The following is a 14,447-nucleotide window of genomic DNA, read 5'->3' on the forward strand; positions in this document are numbered from 1 at the left end:
CCCCACCTTCCAAAATTTCCTCTTCTAATCTTATCCATCTTAGTCAATGGTACCAACACCATGCAGTGGCTCAAGCCAGAAGCCTGGATTTCATTCTTGACTCTTCTTTCTCTTAATATTTCTACCTTTACCCCTCACATGTAATCCATTAGCAAGTCTTGTCTATTCCACCTCCAAAATACATTGCAAATCTGTCCACTTCTCTCCATCTCTGCTTCTCTGCCGTCCTGGACTAAGCAAACACCACCTCTTACCTAGACAGCTTCGATGTTCCTCTCACTTCCTCTCTTTTCCCAATCCAATTTATTATCCACATTGATGTCTGCATGAGCTTTAAGAAGTTATATAACATTTTCCCCTCCATTTTTTCCATTTGTCAGTGGCTTCCTAATTTGCTTTAGTGTAGCCCTAATGCTTTCCTCTAGCCTCCAAGGGCCTACAAGATCTGGCCACTGCCCATCTCCACCACCATTTCCTACTCTTCTCCCCAGCACACTCCACTCCAGCCACACTGGCCTTCTTTCTCAAATACACCAAGCTCAAGACCTTTGAACATTCTCTTTCTCTGCCTGGAATTGTCCCTTTTTTCCTTCTTGGCTTTCTGGCTCCAAGTGAAATGTCACCTCCTTGGAGAGACATTTGCTCATTTTCCCATCTAAACCTCCCTTCCCTTCTCATTATTTTCTACATCTGTGCCCTTGTAATATCCTTCGAAGTACTTATCAAAATTTGTATATTTTCTCGTTTATAGTCTATATCACCCTCCTGGTCCAAAAGGCATAATTTCTATTTTATTCACCACTAACAAAATGCCTGATACATAGCAGAATCTACATAATACTTGCTCAATAAATGAGTGAATAAATAAGCAGTCATCAAAATGTTAATCTTAGCAGTTTCTGAAACCATAGAACTGAAGCAGAGCTTTGGCCAAACTCACTTAAAAAGCTGGACCATGACAAATTATTCTCCCAGAAAGTGGGGCCAAGTTCTGTTGATGATGGAGCATCTCATGACTGTGACCTGACCTTTCCTTTCTCCAATTTATGCAGATTATATGCCTCCTCTTCGAACTCCTTACCCTTGATTATTCAATTCCTAACCATTTAATTCCCTGTCCTTGAAGAAATGTCTCCCCATATTTCTAGCCTACAAGGTCCTCATGATCCTCAGAAAACCTGTAGCACTCACTTAATTTTATTCCATTTTGTGCATTTTTTATGAGCCAGGCACTGGCTTAGGAAATGAGGCTCAAACATAAAGTTCTTTGAACTAATATTTATTCAGCATCTTTTGTATCAGGCTATGTTAAGCATTTTATAATATTAACACTCGTTTATTCTCACTGCAAACCCATTTTCTATTTAACAAATATTTTTACAGCACATACTATGTACCAGGCCCTAGTCTAAGGACGATACAAATATTAATTCATTTAATCCTCATAACAAACCTAAGAGGTAAGTAGTATTATTGTCCTTACTTGATAGATTGGGAAACTGAGGCAAAGACGTTATTTGCTTAAAACCACAGAACTAATAAATGACAGCCAGAATTTAGGCCTAGGCAATGAGACTCCAGAGTCTCCATTCTCAACCATTGTTCTAGACAACCTCTCAACTCCTGTCAAGTAGGTGTGATTACTCCTGTTTCACCAGGAGGAACTCTGGACTCACAGGGTAACTTTGCTAGGGTTACACAATTAATTCATGTATCCAACATCAAATATTTATAGAGTGTCTACTGAATTTCGGGCACTGTGCCCAAGTTCAGAGATACACAATGTTAAACAGACTTGTCGTCAGGGAGTTTACAATCCAGCTAATATGTGGGCATTGTGGGATTTAGATTTAAGTGTTTCTGACTCCAAAGCTTGTGACCTTTCCATGATCCCATTCTAATAGAGTTAGATCAAATTGTTTGGGTTCAGAGATGAACCCTCAAGTTCCAGGTGGTGGAAGTGGGACAGCTCTGAAAGGCTTCACCGAGGAGGAAACCACCACTTATCAGTTTTCTTGTGATTTAAATAGCTAAATGTTTCACATTTAAGTATCACTCCCATCCTCACTCGCTGCAATCCCCTTGAGGACTGGGACTCTAATTTAATATTGCTCATAAGTGTTTGGGACAGTGCTACACACATAGTCAGTGTCCAGTAAAGGGATCTTGAACAAGAGTGAATGGTTGAGTTTTCACAACGGCTAACAAAGCTGGCAGTATTAGTTTTGCTACGTCTAAGATTTCTTCAAGCTTCTTCAAACTCGAGCACTTAATTACCATGGCAGACATACCCTAGCTTTTCCTGGCTCTTCAGGGACTGTGACTCAAAGACTGAATGCCATAAAACCAGGAGGTGTCCTGAATATTCTCTTTATCACATGGCCCAAGTCCTATGCACTTCCAGATTCAACGTTGTCCTCCCCAGGGAACCTCACAGCCCCATCCACCACTACCATGCCCTCCAGAATGAGCAACCCTGACCCTCTGACCACAAATTGTCTCATATTGATGTTGCCAAAACAGGCAAACTGAAGCCTCACATTTTTCTCACCAGTGCAGTGAGAAGCACCAGGGCCTTGGACCTTGGAAATGATGAAAATCCAACCCAAATGTATACAGAGCAAACAGCACTGTTTGCCATGCTGTCTTGTTTGTTTTGGAGGAATGGGGATTTATTAATAATGAAGTTTCACCATGTGGCAGGCACATCTGGGTCACAAAGAATCAGTCATAGAAAGTAACTCAGGAAAAACCCCATTAAGTCACCTAGTCCTGCCTCTGCCAAGGCTGTGGGCTATGTTTCTGCCTTGTGAGTTTTCACAGCATTTCAAAATAAAAGATGAGATCAGAAGTGATCTCTCACCTGTGATTCAGAATTATCATGAATGATGGTGCTCATGATGGGAGAACATAAAACAAAACACAAAAAGTCTCAACTCCTCAAAGGTTCAGCTCATAACCCTGAGTAGGCTGTTCCCTCAAATTTACACAGGAAGAAAATTGACTAGTAGACTTCAATTAACAGAAGCACGGGGCATCTGCTATGGAGACTCAGGAGGAAAGAAAAAAAAATCTGCATTTATTTATTTAGCACTTATTTATTTAACCTTCTGGCTGGGCTGCGTTGTTGGATTTGGTTTTACATCCTGAATTACAAAATTTATGATGGGAACGTGTGTCAGCTGTTTGCCGAAGGAAAGAAAGACCTCTGTTCTTTGTCTTCTCTCATAATAGAGCCAAGGGTCCTACATGTTTGTTCAGAGCAGTTAAAATATGTAAGAGTATAACCCTAGCTGGGCTTCCTTTTCTACATTTCTGTCCTTTCTCCTGACAGTACCCTGAGCAGGCTCCTGGTACCTCCTGCGTAGACCTCTCTGCAGCCCTTTGCTTGGTCTCCTCTCAAACCCCTCCAATCCATCTGGCCAACCGCTACCACAATCAGAATCAGCTCAGATTTTCTGAGAGCCGACTACACGCTTCCTCTACGCATAATGTGATCAAACACGTATCCTACACTTAACTGAATTCTCACAACCACTTTGTGACATAAGGAAGGGTACAATATGGACAGTAGCCAAGGGCATGGGCTCAGGATCAGGCAGAAAGAATTTTCAATCGTAGCTCCACTACTTTTTTCTCCAGCTTTATTGGGATATAATTGACATATAACAGGGTGTAAGTTTAATGTGTACAACATGATGATTTGATATTGGGAAATTATTATCATAGTAAGATGAGTTAACAGATCATCACTCCACTACTTTTCAACGGAGATTTTGGGAAAGTCAATATTCTCATTCGTAAAGTGGGAATAAGAATAGTACTGACTTCATAGAGTTGTTTTTGTTTTTAAAATAATTTTATGGAGGCTTATTTTGCATATCATATACTTCACCTTTTTCAAGCATACAATTCAATGATTTTTAGTAGATTTACTAAGTTGTGCAACCATCACCATAAATCAGCTTAAAAACATTTTTATCAGTCTAATATGATCCCTTCTGCATCTTTACTGTTAATCCCCGTCTCCTGCCCCTGCCCCACTTTTTGTCTTTATATCTTTGCTTTTTCTGGATATTTCATGTAAATGAAATACAATATATGGCATTATATAATATACAGTATCTCTTATCTGGCTTCTTTCCCTGAGCATAACATTTTTAGGTTCATCCATGTTGTATGTAGCATATACCCTTAGTTCCTTTCCACTGCTGAATAATATTTCATCACACGGATATAGCACCTATTGTCTATCTATTGACCAGTTGATGGACTGTTAGGCTACTTCCACTTTTTGGCTATTATAAATAATGCTGCCAAGAATATTTGTGTTCAAGACGTTGTGTGGACATATGTCTTCAGCTCTTTTGTGTAGATATCTAAGAGTGAAATTGGTGGTCCATATGGTAAATTTATGTGTAACTTTTTAAGAACTCACAGAGTTGTTTTGAGGCTTAAACATTACATAGAAATGGCCTAGCCCCATACTACCCAGAGAGAAATGGTGAATGAAAATGGTTGTAGTTGTTGTTGCTGCTGCTCTTTGTAGGAGGTTTCATCTTGCTTACTGTGTAGATGAGGAGGTAAAATAAACCTCAGAAAGCACTATCAACTTGTTTAAGATCACACTGCTAATCGATGGATGAACTGGAATTCTCTCCCATGTTTTCTGACTCCAAGCCCGCCACTGCTTCCTGTCACCATAGCCAATGACACGTTAACCATACCGAGGAGCACAGCTCTGATGATCATTGCCTTGCAGAACAAATACCAGCGGCTCCTCACTGCACACAGAACAAAATCTCAACCTCTGTGCCAGGTATACAAAACCCTCTGTTATTTTTCCCACCCACCTTTCCTGCCTAACCTCCCACCACACTCCCCCCTCCTTCACACATCCCTCAGGATGACTTTCACTCCGACACTCAGCCCCGCCTCTTCCAGCCACTACACCTTTGTCTGAGCATGATCTGCTTTCTTGGATGATATTTCTCACTTCTGCCTCATGAAATCTTCCCCATCCTTCAAGGCAGAGTTCAAATCAGATCTCTTATACCTTCATCATCCCTATGGCCCCGGTCAGAATTAATCTGTATTCTCCTAATTTCCTTGGTTATAATAGGTGCTCAGTGAAGATGCTGATGTGAGCCGAAATGACTAAAAACACTCAGCTGTGTAATGAATGACCCAGCTTTGGGAAGCACTAATTTTTTAAAATTCAATCAAAATTCATTTATAAAATTCCTAGGTATAGCGCAGTACAGAGTATTATTTGGACCTGGATTAGGATCCTGCTCCTAACCACCTTCCTCTGCGTGTCCAGAGCACTTCATTCTTTTTTTTTTTTTTTGAGGAAGATTGGCCCTGAGCTAACAACTGTTGCCAATCTTCCTCTTTTTCTTTTTTCTTTTTTCTTTTTTTTTTTCTCCCCAAAGCCCCAGGACATAGCCATATATCCTAGTTGTAGGTCCATCTAGTTCTTCTATATGGGACTCTGCCTCAGCATGGCTTGATGAGCAGTGAGTCAGTCCGTGCCCAGGATCCCGACCAGCCAACCCAGGGCTGCCGAAGCGGAACGCTCGCACTTAACCGCTGCATCACAGGGCAGCCCCCAGAGCACTTTATCCTTATCACGCTGTACTATATACCCGTTTACGTTTGTCTGCCCCACAAGACTGTGATCAACTCCAGAGAAGAAACTGTCTTACTCATTCCTGGATGCTCGTCCCCCAGCACAATGCCTGATTCACACAGTCGTGGCGAGTACTCACCAGGTGCTTTTAGAGCGAATGAACAAATGAACGAGAGGGTGAGTGAACGAGAGAATGAGCTGCTTTCTCTTTCTGTCACACACACAACACATTAAAAGTGGGTAGTACTCTTTTATCTGACATCAGAATTCTAAAAGAGGTTTCTCTTTTAAGAAAGACTCTAATCTTCCCGTTGGCCTACTGTTAATCCCCCTTTCTCCAGACGGCTCACTTGATTACGTCAATAAGTATATAAGTAGAATTTTCTTCCCAGACCACTTCCTTCCTTAACCCTTTCTAAGCAAGTGTCACAAAAAAAAGGAATATTTAAAAAGAAAAATTTTCCAAATTATATTTATGTAAGCTCTAAGACATGGTGACTTTTCCTAAGTAGTTTGTTGGATTCTACCAAGAATCCAGCAAAGGCTTTGCACATAGTACAAGCACTGTAAATAGTTGTTGCATAATTGGCTCCAACAAACATTTATTAAGTGCCAATGGGCAAGACCCAGCTGCAACCTTCCAAGACGCCTGGCATAAGGGGCTAACAAATATATACAATAGTAACAATAACAATAGCTATGTATTCAGTCATTACTCTGTGACAGGCACTATTTTAAGGGTTTTACATGAAATAACTCATTTAATCCTCATAACAACTCTAAGAGGAATAAATTAAAAAGGAAGAAAATGAGGATGAAGAACATGAGGTATAGAGGAGGCTTAAGAAGTAAGAAGCCTAATAAGTAGCAATCTGGCTCCAGAATCTCCCTACGGAATGCTTTTCAGCTTAGGAGAGGGACCACATCCCCTTATTTTCAGTTTCCCCAGTACCCATAAGCACTCAATGACCATTTGCTGTTGAACTGTGCCAACTACAAGGCTGGCAGGGGTTAGGAAAATAGTAAAGATGCACTGTGTTATGCAATAATAATATGGCCTAATATCAGGGTAGGAAGGGATGGATGAAGCCCAGGTTTGGAGCCAGATCAATGAGACCTGGGCTTGAACTCCAGATTCACCAGCAACTAGCTCAGGGTCTATTTCTCCTCTGACAAAAAATTATCCATCCCAACACCCACACACCACCATTTCTGGGCCAGGAGCCATTATGAAAGTTTGAAGGCTCTGTAAGATTGGATTCTAGACTCAGAGACTCAAAATAATTCAAAATAAAGATGACTAAGTCTAAAGTTAAAAGATTTACCTTAGGTCACACACCTGGTTGGTACCGGTACTAAAATTTAGTTTCCTGAGTTCCAGCCCAGTGCTCTTTCGCTTAAGTCACAGAGTTTCATTTGAGGTAGGGAAGTTGAACAAAACACCATAAGAAGCAAATATTCAAAACGGGACTTTCCAGAGCCAGCCTAGAATTGGACAGCTGCCTCCTTGTGTTCAGGGAGGCACGCCCCAGTTTCACTATAGACCTGAAATCTAACTCTCTCTCCTGTGATGTCAGAGGCTAGGGATATCTTTTAAGCAGTGAGTAATGCTCTGCAGATAAGTCTCCCACTGCTCTGCTATGTCCTAAAAATTCTCCCCTACCTCCTTTCTCTGCCGGGATGTCCTGCTCAATACCCAAAAGAAATACCTCTCAGTGAAGAGGACTTATTCCTGGAAGAGAGGAAGATACCATCACCTCCCTGCTGGCTCAGTTATTTCCCCAAGGGAAGACAAGGGCTTGAAGCACATTTTCTTATAAATTCTCTCTAGTTGTAGAATCTGGAGAAAAGAACAGAGTAAAGATAGAGCAAGAACAGGAGGGCATTGTCCAGAGAAAGCTGAGTGTGATTGGAGCAGCAGATGCAAATATCATCCCAAGGGTGCAGGTACCTGAAGACAGGGACCTGTGCGGGCATCACCTGCAGGACTTGTAGCTACCTGATAGCACAGAGGGCTGGTGCCAAGTATACAGGAGCCAAACAAGCCAGGGTTCAAGTCCCAGCTCTGTCACTTACTAGCTGAGTGTCTTATACTCCTAGTTACCCTCATGGGGCCAAGGTTTCATTGGTTAAAAAAAAAAATGGGATAATAATATTGACTTCATAAAGAGTTGTTGACGATGAAAAGATCTCATTGCAGTTCCTAATAGCAAATCTGATCCTTAGCAGGGCTTTAATATTGTGTTAACACTTCTCCGCCATGCCTTATAGTTGAAACAAATGCGTTATAGGGAGCTCTTCGGAAACAAAGAAAACACTTTGGGGACAGTGTAGAGTTGAAAGTGATTGACCAAACCACTATTCTATCAGATATCCTCATAATGCAGGAAAAAAAATCTCAGAATTGACTGAGTCCACGCTTCCTCTGAATGAAAGAATCCCACGTTAAACTTTCTACGTCTGTCTCCCTAAGTGTTCTTCCAGCTGGGGAATGCAGAAGGAACTGCTTCCCAGGGGAGCCCGTTCCATTTTCCACCAAATCTCTAACAGGTTAAATGGCTCACTAAGGCAAAATCTTCTCTTTGATAAATTCCTCCCACTGTAACCGCCTTTGCTTTGCCCCGGCAGCACAGAACAGTGAAAAAGGAGTGTTTCCCCACCAACATCCCCTGCTCAAGATCGGAGGAATCTCCTCCACAGAAACCTCAGGAGTGGGACGTACGCAGTAAGCAATCCCACTAACAAAATTAGGAAATGGAATAGAGGAAGCACGTGCCGCTGCTGCAGAACAGAGGAGGTAGACATAAGTGTGCTCACAACTCGAGCAGAAGTTACTCAAGACCTGAACAAAAGGTAAGATTTAGGGCAAAAGAACCTGGTGAGATGCTAATTCCTTAAACTCCAGAAGGTATCAACAGTAGGCTCAGTTCAAAAGATAAACGAGGATGAGGAGGAAACTGCGCCTGCAGGCAGAATCACAGGTCTAAGATATCCCAGGCCGGAGGCCGTTAAGTGAGCCACCTGTCTTAGTGTTAAAGTGCCCGGGGATCTTTCTGAGTGTGGGAATACAGGAGTGAGAGAGTTGCCTGGTGCACAGGTGCTCTGCAAAGGGGCTGAGGCCTCATCCTGAATATGTGCTTTCTCAGTGACAGGAACACAAGACTCAGAGGGAAAATGGAGACAAAGAAGTTTTAAAATTCACGGTTGAGAAGGAAGGAGTGAGTCTCAAGGATGACCTGGAGAACAGGTTTGACATTCAAATTTCCAAATCGTGTAAAAGCATATGAATGTTTCAAACCCATTCTGTGGAAGTAAGTAATATACATAAAGAGCATTCCCATTTCACTCCTACCGACCCCCAGCCCTGAGATATTTCAGGCCAAAAATTAACTTATTTTTGAGAAATTTCTCCCAATTGAGTTTAAGATAATTGGTTGGTGTCTCCAGACCTGGAGCACAAATTGACTAGCATCCTTGTAAAGCGGAAGCCCAAGATGCTCTTTTTCTCTCACAGCTGCTCAGTAGAGAGAATGGTGAGAAGAATGGGGACGCCCTGTGGTGTCACCAGCATTTAGCAGGTGTTCTGCTACTGCCTGGGCACTGTACCGTGTTCAAAATACCAACCTGTGCACTCTGGTCTTTCAAACTCTCATACGGTTTTCAAAACACTTCTGACCTGGGAAGAACAGTTATTTTACTATGTTTTGAAGAAAGGCTTAATTAGTTAGAAGGAATATAAAATTTTTATTTTCCTGGACCTTATATATTTTATTTGTCATAGAGCTGGGCATAATTGTGGTCTGATTCCCAAAACAGGTTTTTTTGTTTGTTGGTTGGTCCTTTTGATGGTTGGTTTTACGTGGCAACTTGGCAAGGCTATGGTACCCAGCTATTTAATCAACATTGATCTAGGTGTGGCTGTGAAGGTATTTTGTAGATGTGGTTAACATCTGCAATCAGTGGACTTTAAGTAAAAGAAATGACCTTCAATAATGTTGGACCTCATCCAATCAGTTGAAGGTCTTAAGAGCAAAAACTGACATTTTTTGGAGAAGAACAGATTCTGCCCCAGGACTGAGCATTAACTCCTGGCTGAGTTTCCAGTCTGCTCAATGGATTTCAAACTCGCCAGGTCCCACAACTGTGTGAGCCAAATCCTTCAAATAAATCGTCTATATATTTATATATATATATTCTGCCACTGGTCTGTTTCTCTGGAGAATCATGACTAACATGGTCCTTATCTTCATGTAGCTTTTTCTCTAGAGTCTTATTCCCATATAGTGCAAACTCAAGATCAGAGCCTGTGTCTTATTCTCGTTAGTACATATTTCCCCTCCCCACTGGCTCTGTCACAGGCCATAATAAAAAACTTAGCTTAAGAAATACACAAAAGCTAAACAAATAATGAATGATGTAGGAAGAACTTATGCCCTTGACGTAAAGAACGATGATGCTTTTAAAAAGCAACACAAGACATAGTCCGATATAATATAAAATGACGAGGCAATTATTACAATGGGCAGGACTAATGGTAGGGGCTTTCCGTAGGTAAGTTTTCAAGTCAGATCAAGAAGACTATACGGAAAGCGGTTGGAAGTGTGAGGGGCATGGAGAGAGGGGCAAATCAGAGGAAGGCCTAGAAATGATCCGAAGAGAGACAGACTGGTCCAACTAGCGATGAGAGAGGAAGAAATAATGGAAAACCAGGTCAGTGAGGACAGAGGCCCATTGTGTCCACAAAAAGCAAGCGAAGAACTCTTATTTTCCCCTGGGATAAAGAAGTAACAAACCAGCGTGCACGCGCACACATGGCACAGAACTGGCACATGTAGAGCTGAAGGATCCATTGTTCGTCAGTGCAGGTTCTCTGCGTGGAGACGTCAAGGAGCTGTTGCCACCGAAAGCCTGAGACTTCCCAGCTGTACAAATACAGGAAAAGCCCCTCCCAGTGCCTCTGTGCCACACTCAAGGTGGGTGTTTACTTCACAGACCGAGCCTCTGTTAGCCCGAGGCCCTGTTAGCAACGCAGGGATGAAAAGGAAGTCACAGTGTCATGTTCTTGGTAGGATGACTGGCACTTTTGGTGTGACTGTCCTTCCAAAGCCAGCACATAGAGAGCTCCGGAGGTTCAGTCTGGCCTCTGCCTTCCAGAGAGAGTCACACGGGCTAAGAGTAGGAAACGGCTCTTTCATGAGCTCAATTTTCTTTCTGTGCAGATGGCAATCCAGATTGGCATCACAGATTTTGAAACAAATTTTTGTCCCGTGGACGTTGTTTCGAGTTCCCCAAAGCGAGAGCAGCTGGCAAAGTAATTCTTGGTCTCTCTGTCCCCATAAGCAAGCTCTGCCTTATCAGAATCTACCCCTCACTCACGGAAGCCCACGTCACCATGCCCAGGATAGCAATCTTTCTCTCCTTTTACTTACAATTCAGCACACTGCCTCTCTTTCATTGTTCATTCTTTTTTCAGCAAATATTTTTTGAGCAACTGCCCTGTGCCAGGCACTGAGCATACAGTCTAATGGCGTACGCAATCAAGAAAATAGGCAGTTACAATACAATAAAAATGCTAACATTTATTTAGTGCTTTCTGTGCGCTGGCCATTGTTGTAAACACTTTAAGTACCTTAGTTTTGCTCTCGTAACAATTCTTTGCCAAAGGTCCTATTATTATCCCCATTATACAGATGAGGAAACTAAGGCCCAGAGATGTTGAATTACTTGTGTACAATCACAAAGAAAGACAGGAATAAAACCAGACTAAACTCAAGCAGTCTGGCTCCAGAGCCTTGACCGTGGAGGTGGCTGCAAGGGGCAGGTGCTGAGTATCCCGACAGAGAAAGCACCCGTGCTGTGCTGGGGAGGGGCAGGAGGTGCCAGTCACCCAGATTTGTGGCTCCCGGAAAAGCGCCATATTTAAAATTCAAATCAGATCATGTCAATCTCCTCAAATCCTTGAATGGCCCCCCACTGAATTTAGAATAGAATGCACACGTTCTACCATGGGCTACAAGTGCTCTGCCCAACCTGGCCCCCCAACCTCTCTGGCCTTGCCCTCACGTCACCCTGTCCATTCAGGTCCTGGCTGTAGCCCCGTTTAGGTGCTAGTCACTGTCTCCACCCACCCAACTCCTACTCAGGGTTTAGGTGTCAAGTTCAAGGTCACTTATTTACAAAGGCCTTCCCTGTCCCCTAATCTACATTATTCCCCATAATAACTAATGATAATAATAACAAGAGCAAACATTAAATAATACTGGATGGTAGGCAGAGTTCTAAATGCTTTACATATAAGAACTCATTTACATATTACAACACTCCTAATGGTAAGTTCTGGTATTACTCCCAGTTTTACAGGTGAAAAGGAGGCAATATTACAGCACTCTGTGCTTTTCTTCATTACGATGATCAAATGTGTAATCACGTATTTCATCATTTACTATGTCTGGGGTTGTAAGCTCCTCAAGGTCAGGCTCGGAATTCGTTCTCTTCACCATTATCTCCAGTGTCTAACACAGTGTCCCATATGCAGTAGGCATCTAACAGATGTTTATTGAATAAACGAGTAAGACACATGTGGGAGACATTTATCTCAAGACTTACACATTTCTTACACATTGTCTTTACCACAATAAAATGGATAGACGAGAAAGGAACTGAAGGACGTTGTCTGTTACGTGGTAATGATTACGGCTGCAAATACTTCAGCACCTTTGTTTGCTCTTCTGCTGTGAAATTCTCACCATCCCCCTTTCCGCTAGTTTTAACATCCGAGGTTTACAGTGGGGTGGAGGCAGGGACAGCGTGGTCTCGCCTAGAGGAAAGAGCATGGGTTTTCAAGAAATACAGACCTAGGTTTCGGTTCTGACTTGATCACTTACTAACCCTGTGGTCTTGAGTAAGCCCCAAATATTCCCTGAGCCTCCTACTCTGCATCTATGAAACACGGACACTCATATCTGCCAGACAGTTTAGTTGGGAGAATCAGGTGAGAGGATGCATGCAGGGGGCCTAGCACCCTGCCTGGCACATGGTGGGGGTTGAAGCACTGCTAGCTGCTTTCCTCTCCTACAGTCAGAGGCAGGCATGTGGGGCTTTGGAAGACATCCAGTTTACCAGACAAGCTGCACTAGCCAGACAAGACCCTAGAAACCTGAAGCCCGAAGTTCACCTGAGGGGGTGGGGCAAAGACCACGTTATCTGATCACCAGGCCGCCTCCCTGGATCAAATGAACTGGGCCATCGCCATGGCCCCAGCTCACTCTTCAGACACAGCCAAAGAGGGGTAGGAAAAGAACACACAACTCTGAGTGGTCGCTTTTGGTACTTGTCAACAGCTCTGGCTGGAGTAAGTGAAGACAATAAACTAAGAAAAGATCTAGTGAGTTCTGCTGCCTGTTCTCTATTTCAAGGGGACAGTCCCTGCTTTGTTTCTCTTCTCTTGAGTGAAAGACTGTTCCCTGAAATGCTCCTGGCTTCCGAGAACAGCTCTGGAGGCCACTCCATAAAGTGCTGGCCAGGGGTTGATCAGAAGCAAGCAAGCAGAATTCACCCTGCCCCCAGGATCATGCGGTCTTGGGGATGCCAGAGGGAGAAACGGGAACTTCAACGCTCCTCTTCCTTCCTCCTTCATCTCCCAATGTCCCTATTCATTCTTCTCTAGGCCAACCCTGACCTCCTTCTCATCTCCCTCTCTCCAGTGAAGAGGAGAGAGGGGGGAGGTGGTACGAGGGTGCTGTCTGCTTCCCAGAAGTAATGAGAGAAGGCGTAAGAGCCTTTCCAGAAGGAGTCGAGCCCTCCCTCAGGCTGGACTCTGCTGGGTTTTATCTGTTCTCCGCTGGAAGCTCTGCACCAGCTCCTGCTGCTACTCTGCTGAGCCCCGGGTTGAAAACCTCTGCCTGTGCAGGTGTGTGCCATGCCCTGAACGTGGATTTCAAATACGGCTATAATGCGCTGTGCAGCTGTAATCACTCTATCTTATCAAGTGACATCCTCTCAGGCTTATGCAGAAGAAAACTCTCAGTTAGCCGAGACCCAGTTTATCAGAATCCTAACTGGGTGTTCTTTGCTCTCTATTTTCAAGAGAAAGAGCCAGACCTGTGTACTGTCTCTGACATTTGGTATCAGCTCCATTCTCCTTCCAGCCCCTGTCGCTTTTCCTGTATGTCCTGGAGAATCCTACCTTCAGCTCCAAATCTATTTCCATATAATCAGATTTTTACCGTTTCAGCAGAAAAGAATCTTAAGCTTCAAAGAAAGATTGCCTTCTAGATTGACTTGCTATGGAAGGGAAGTAGATCAGAGCGTCTTAGACAGATCTCAACAAGGCTTTCTGTTTTGGTTCCTACTGACACCAGTAGGCCTGGGCTCTTAGCTTCACACAGTGACCACGTGCCACGTGCTGGGTGCTACAGGAAGCAAGCCATATGACACAAATAAACTGATGCCAATACTGACCTTCCTAAGTGCTAGGAGCTATTCTAAGTGCTTTTTACATGTTTATATATTTAACCTTACAACCAACATGTGAGGTACACACGATTTCCATCCCAACTTTGGAGATGAGGCACTTGGGACGCGGAGAGGTAAGTAACTTGTCCCCAGGTCACACAGGGTGGAGCTGGGCTTGGAAAGAGGCAGTCTGGCTCCAGAGTCCTCACTCTTAACCACCACACATACAGCTTTCCTCATTTGGTCCTCACAGCAATCTTATGAGATAGAATACTAAAATGTCCACTTTCCGGATAAGAAAACTGAGTCTCAGGGGCTGGCCCCGTGGCCAAGTGGTTAACTTCAGCGTGCTCTGCTTTGG

The 14,447-nt window shown here is 43.3% G+C and overlaps 1 protein-coding gene across 2 annotated transcripts in view; it reads right to left on the reverse strand.

Moving 5' to 3' along the window:
• Positions 1–14,447, reverse strand: part of PDE4B (phosphodiesterase 4B) — a 396,712-nt gene that overhangs the window by 81,425 nt on the left and 300,840 nt on the right. The gene's annotated exons all lie outside the window — the stretch shown is intronic.

Source organism: Ceratotherium simum, chromosome 2 (genome assembly GCF_057802395.1).
Source record: "Ceratotherium simum simum isolate JZ-2026a chromosome 2, ASM5780239v1, whole genome shotgun sequence".
Classification (NCBI taxonomy): Eukaryota; Metazoa; Chordata; class Mammalia; order Perissodactyla; family Rhinocerotidae; genus Ceratotherium; species Ceratotherium simum.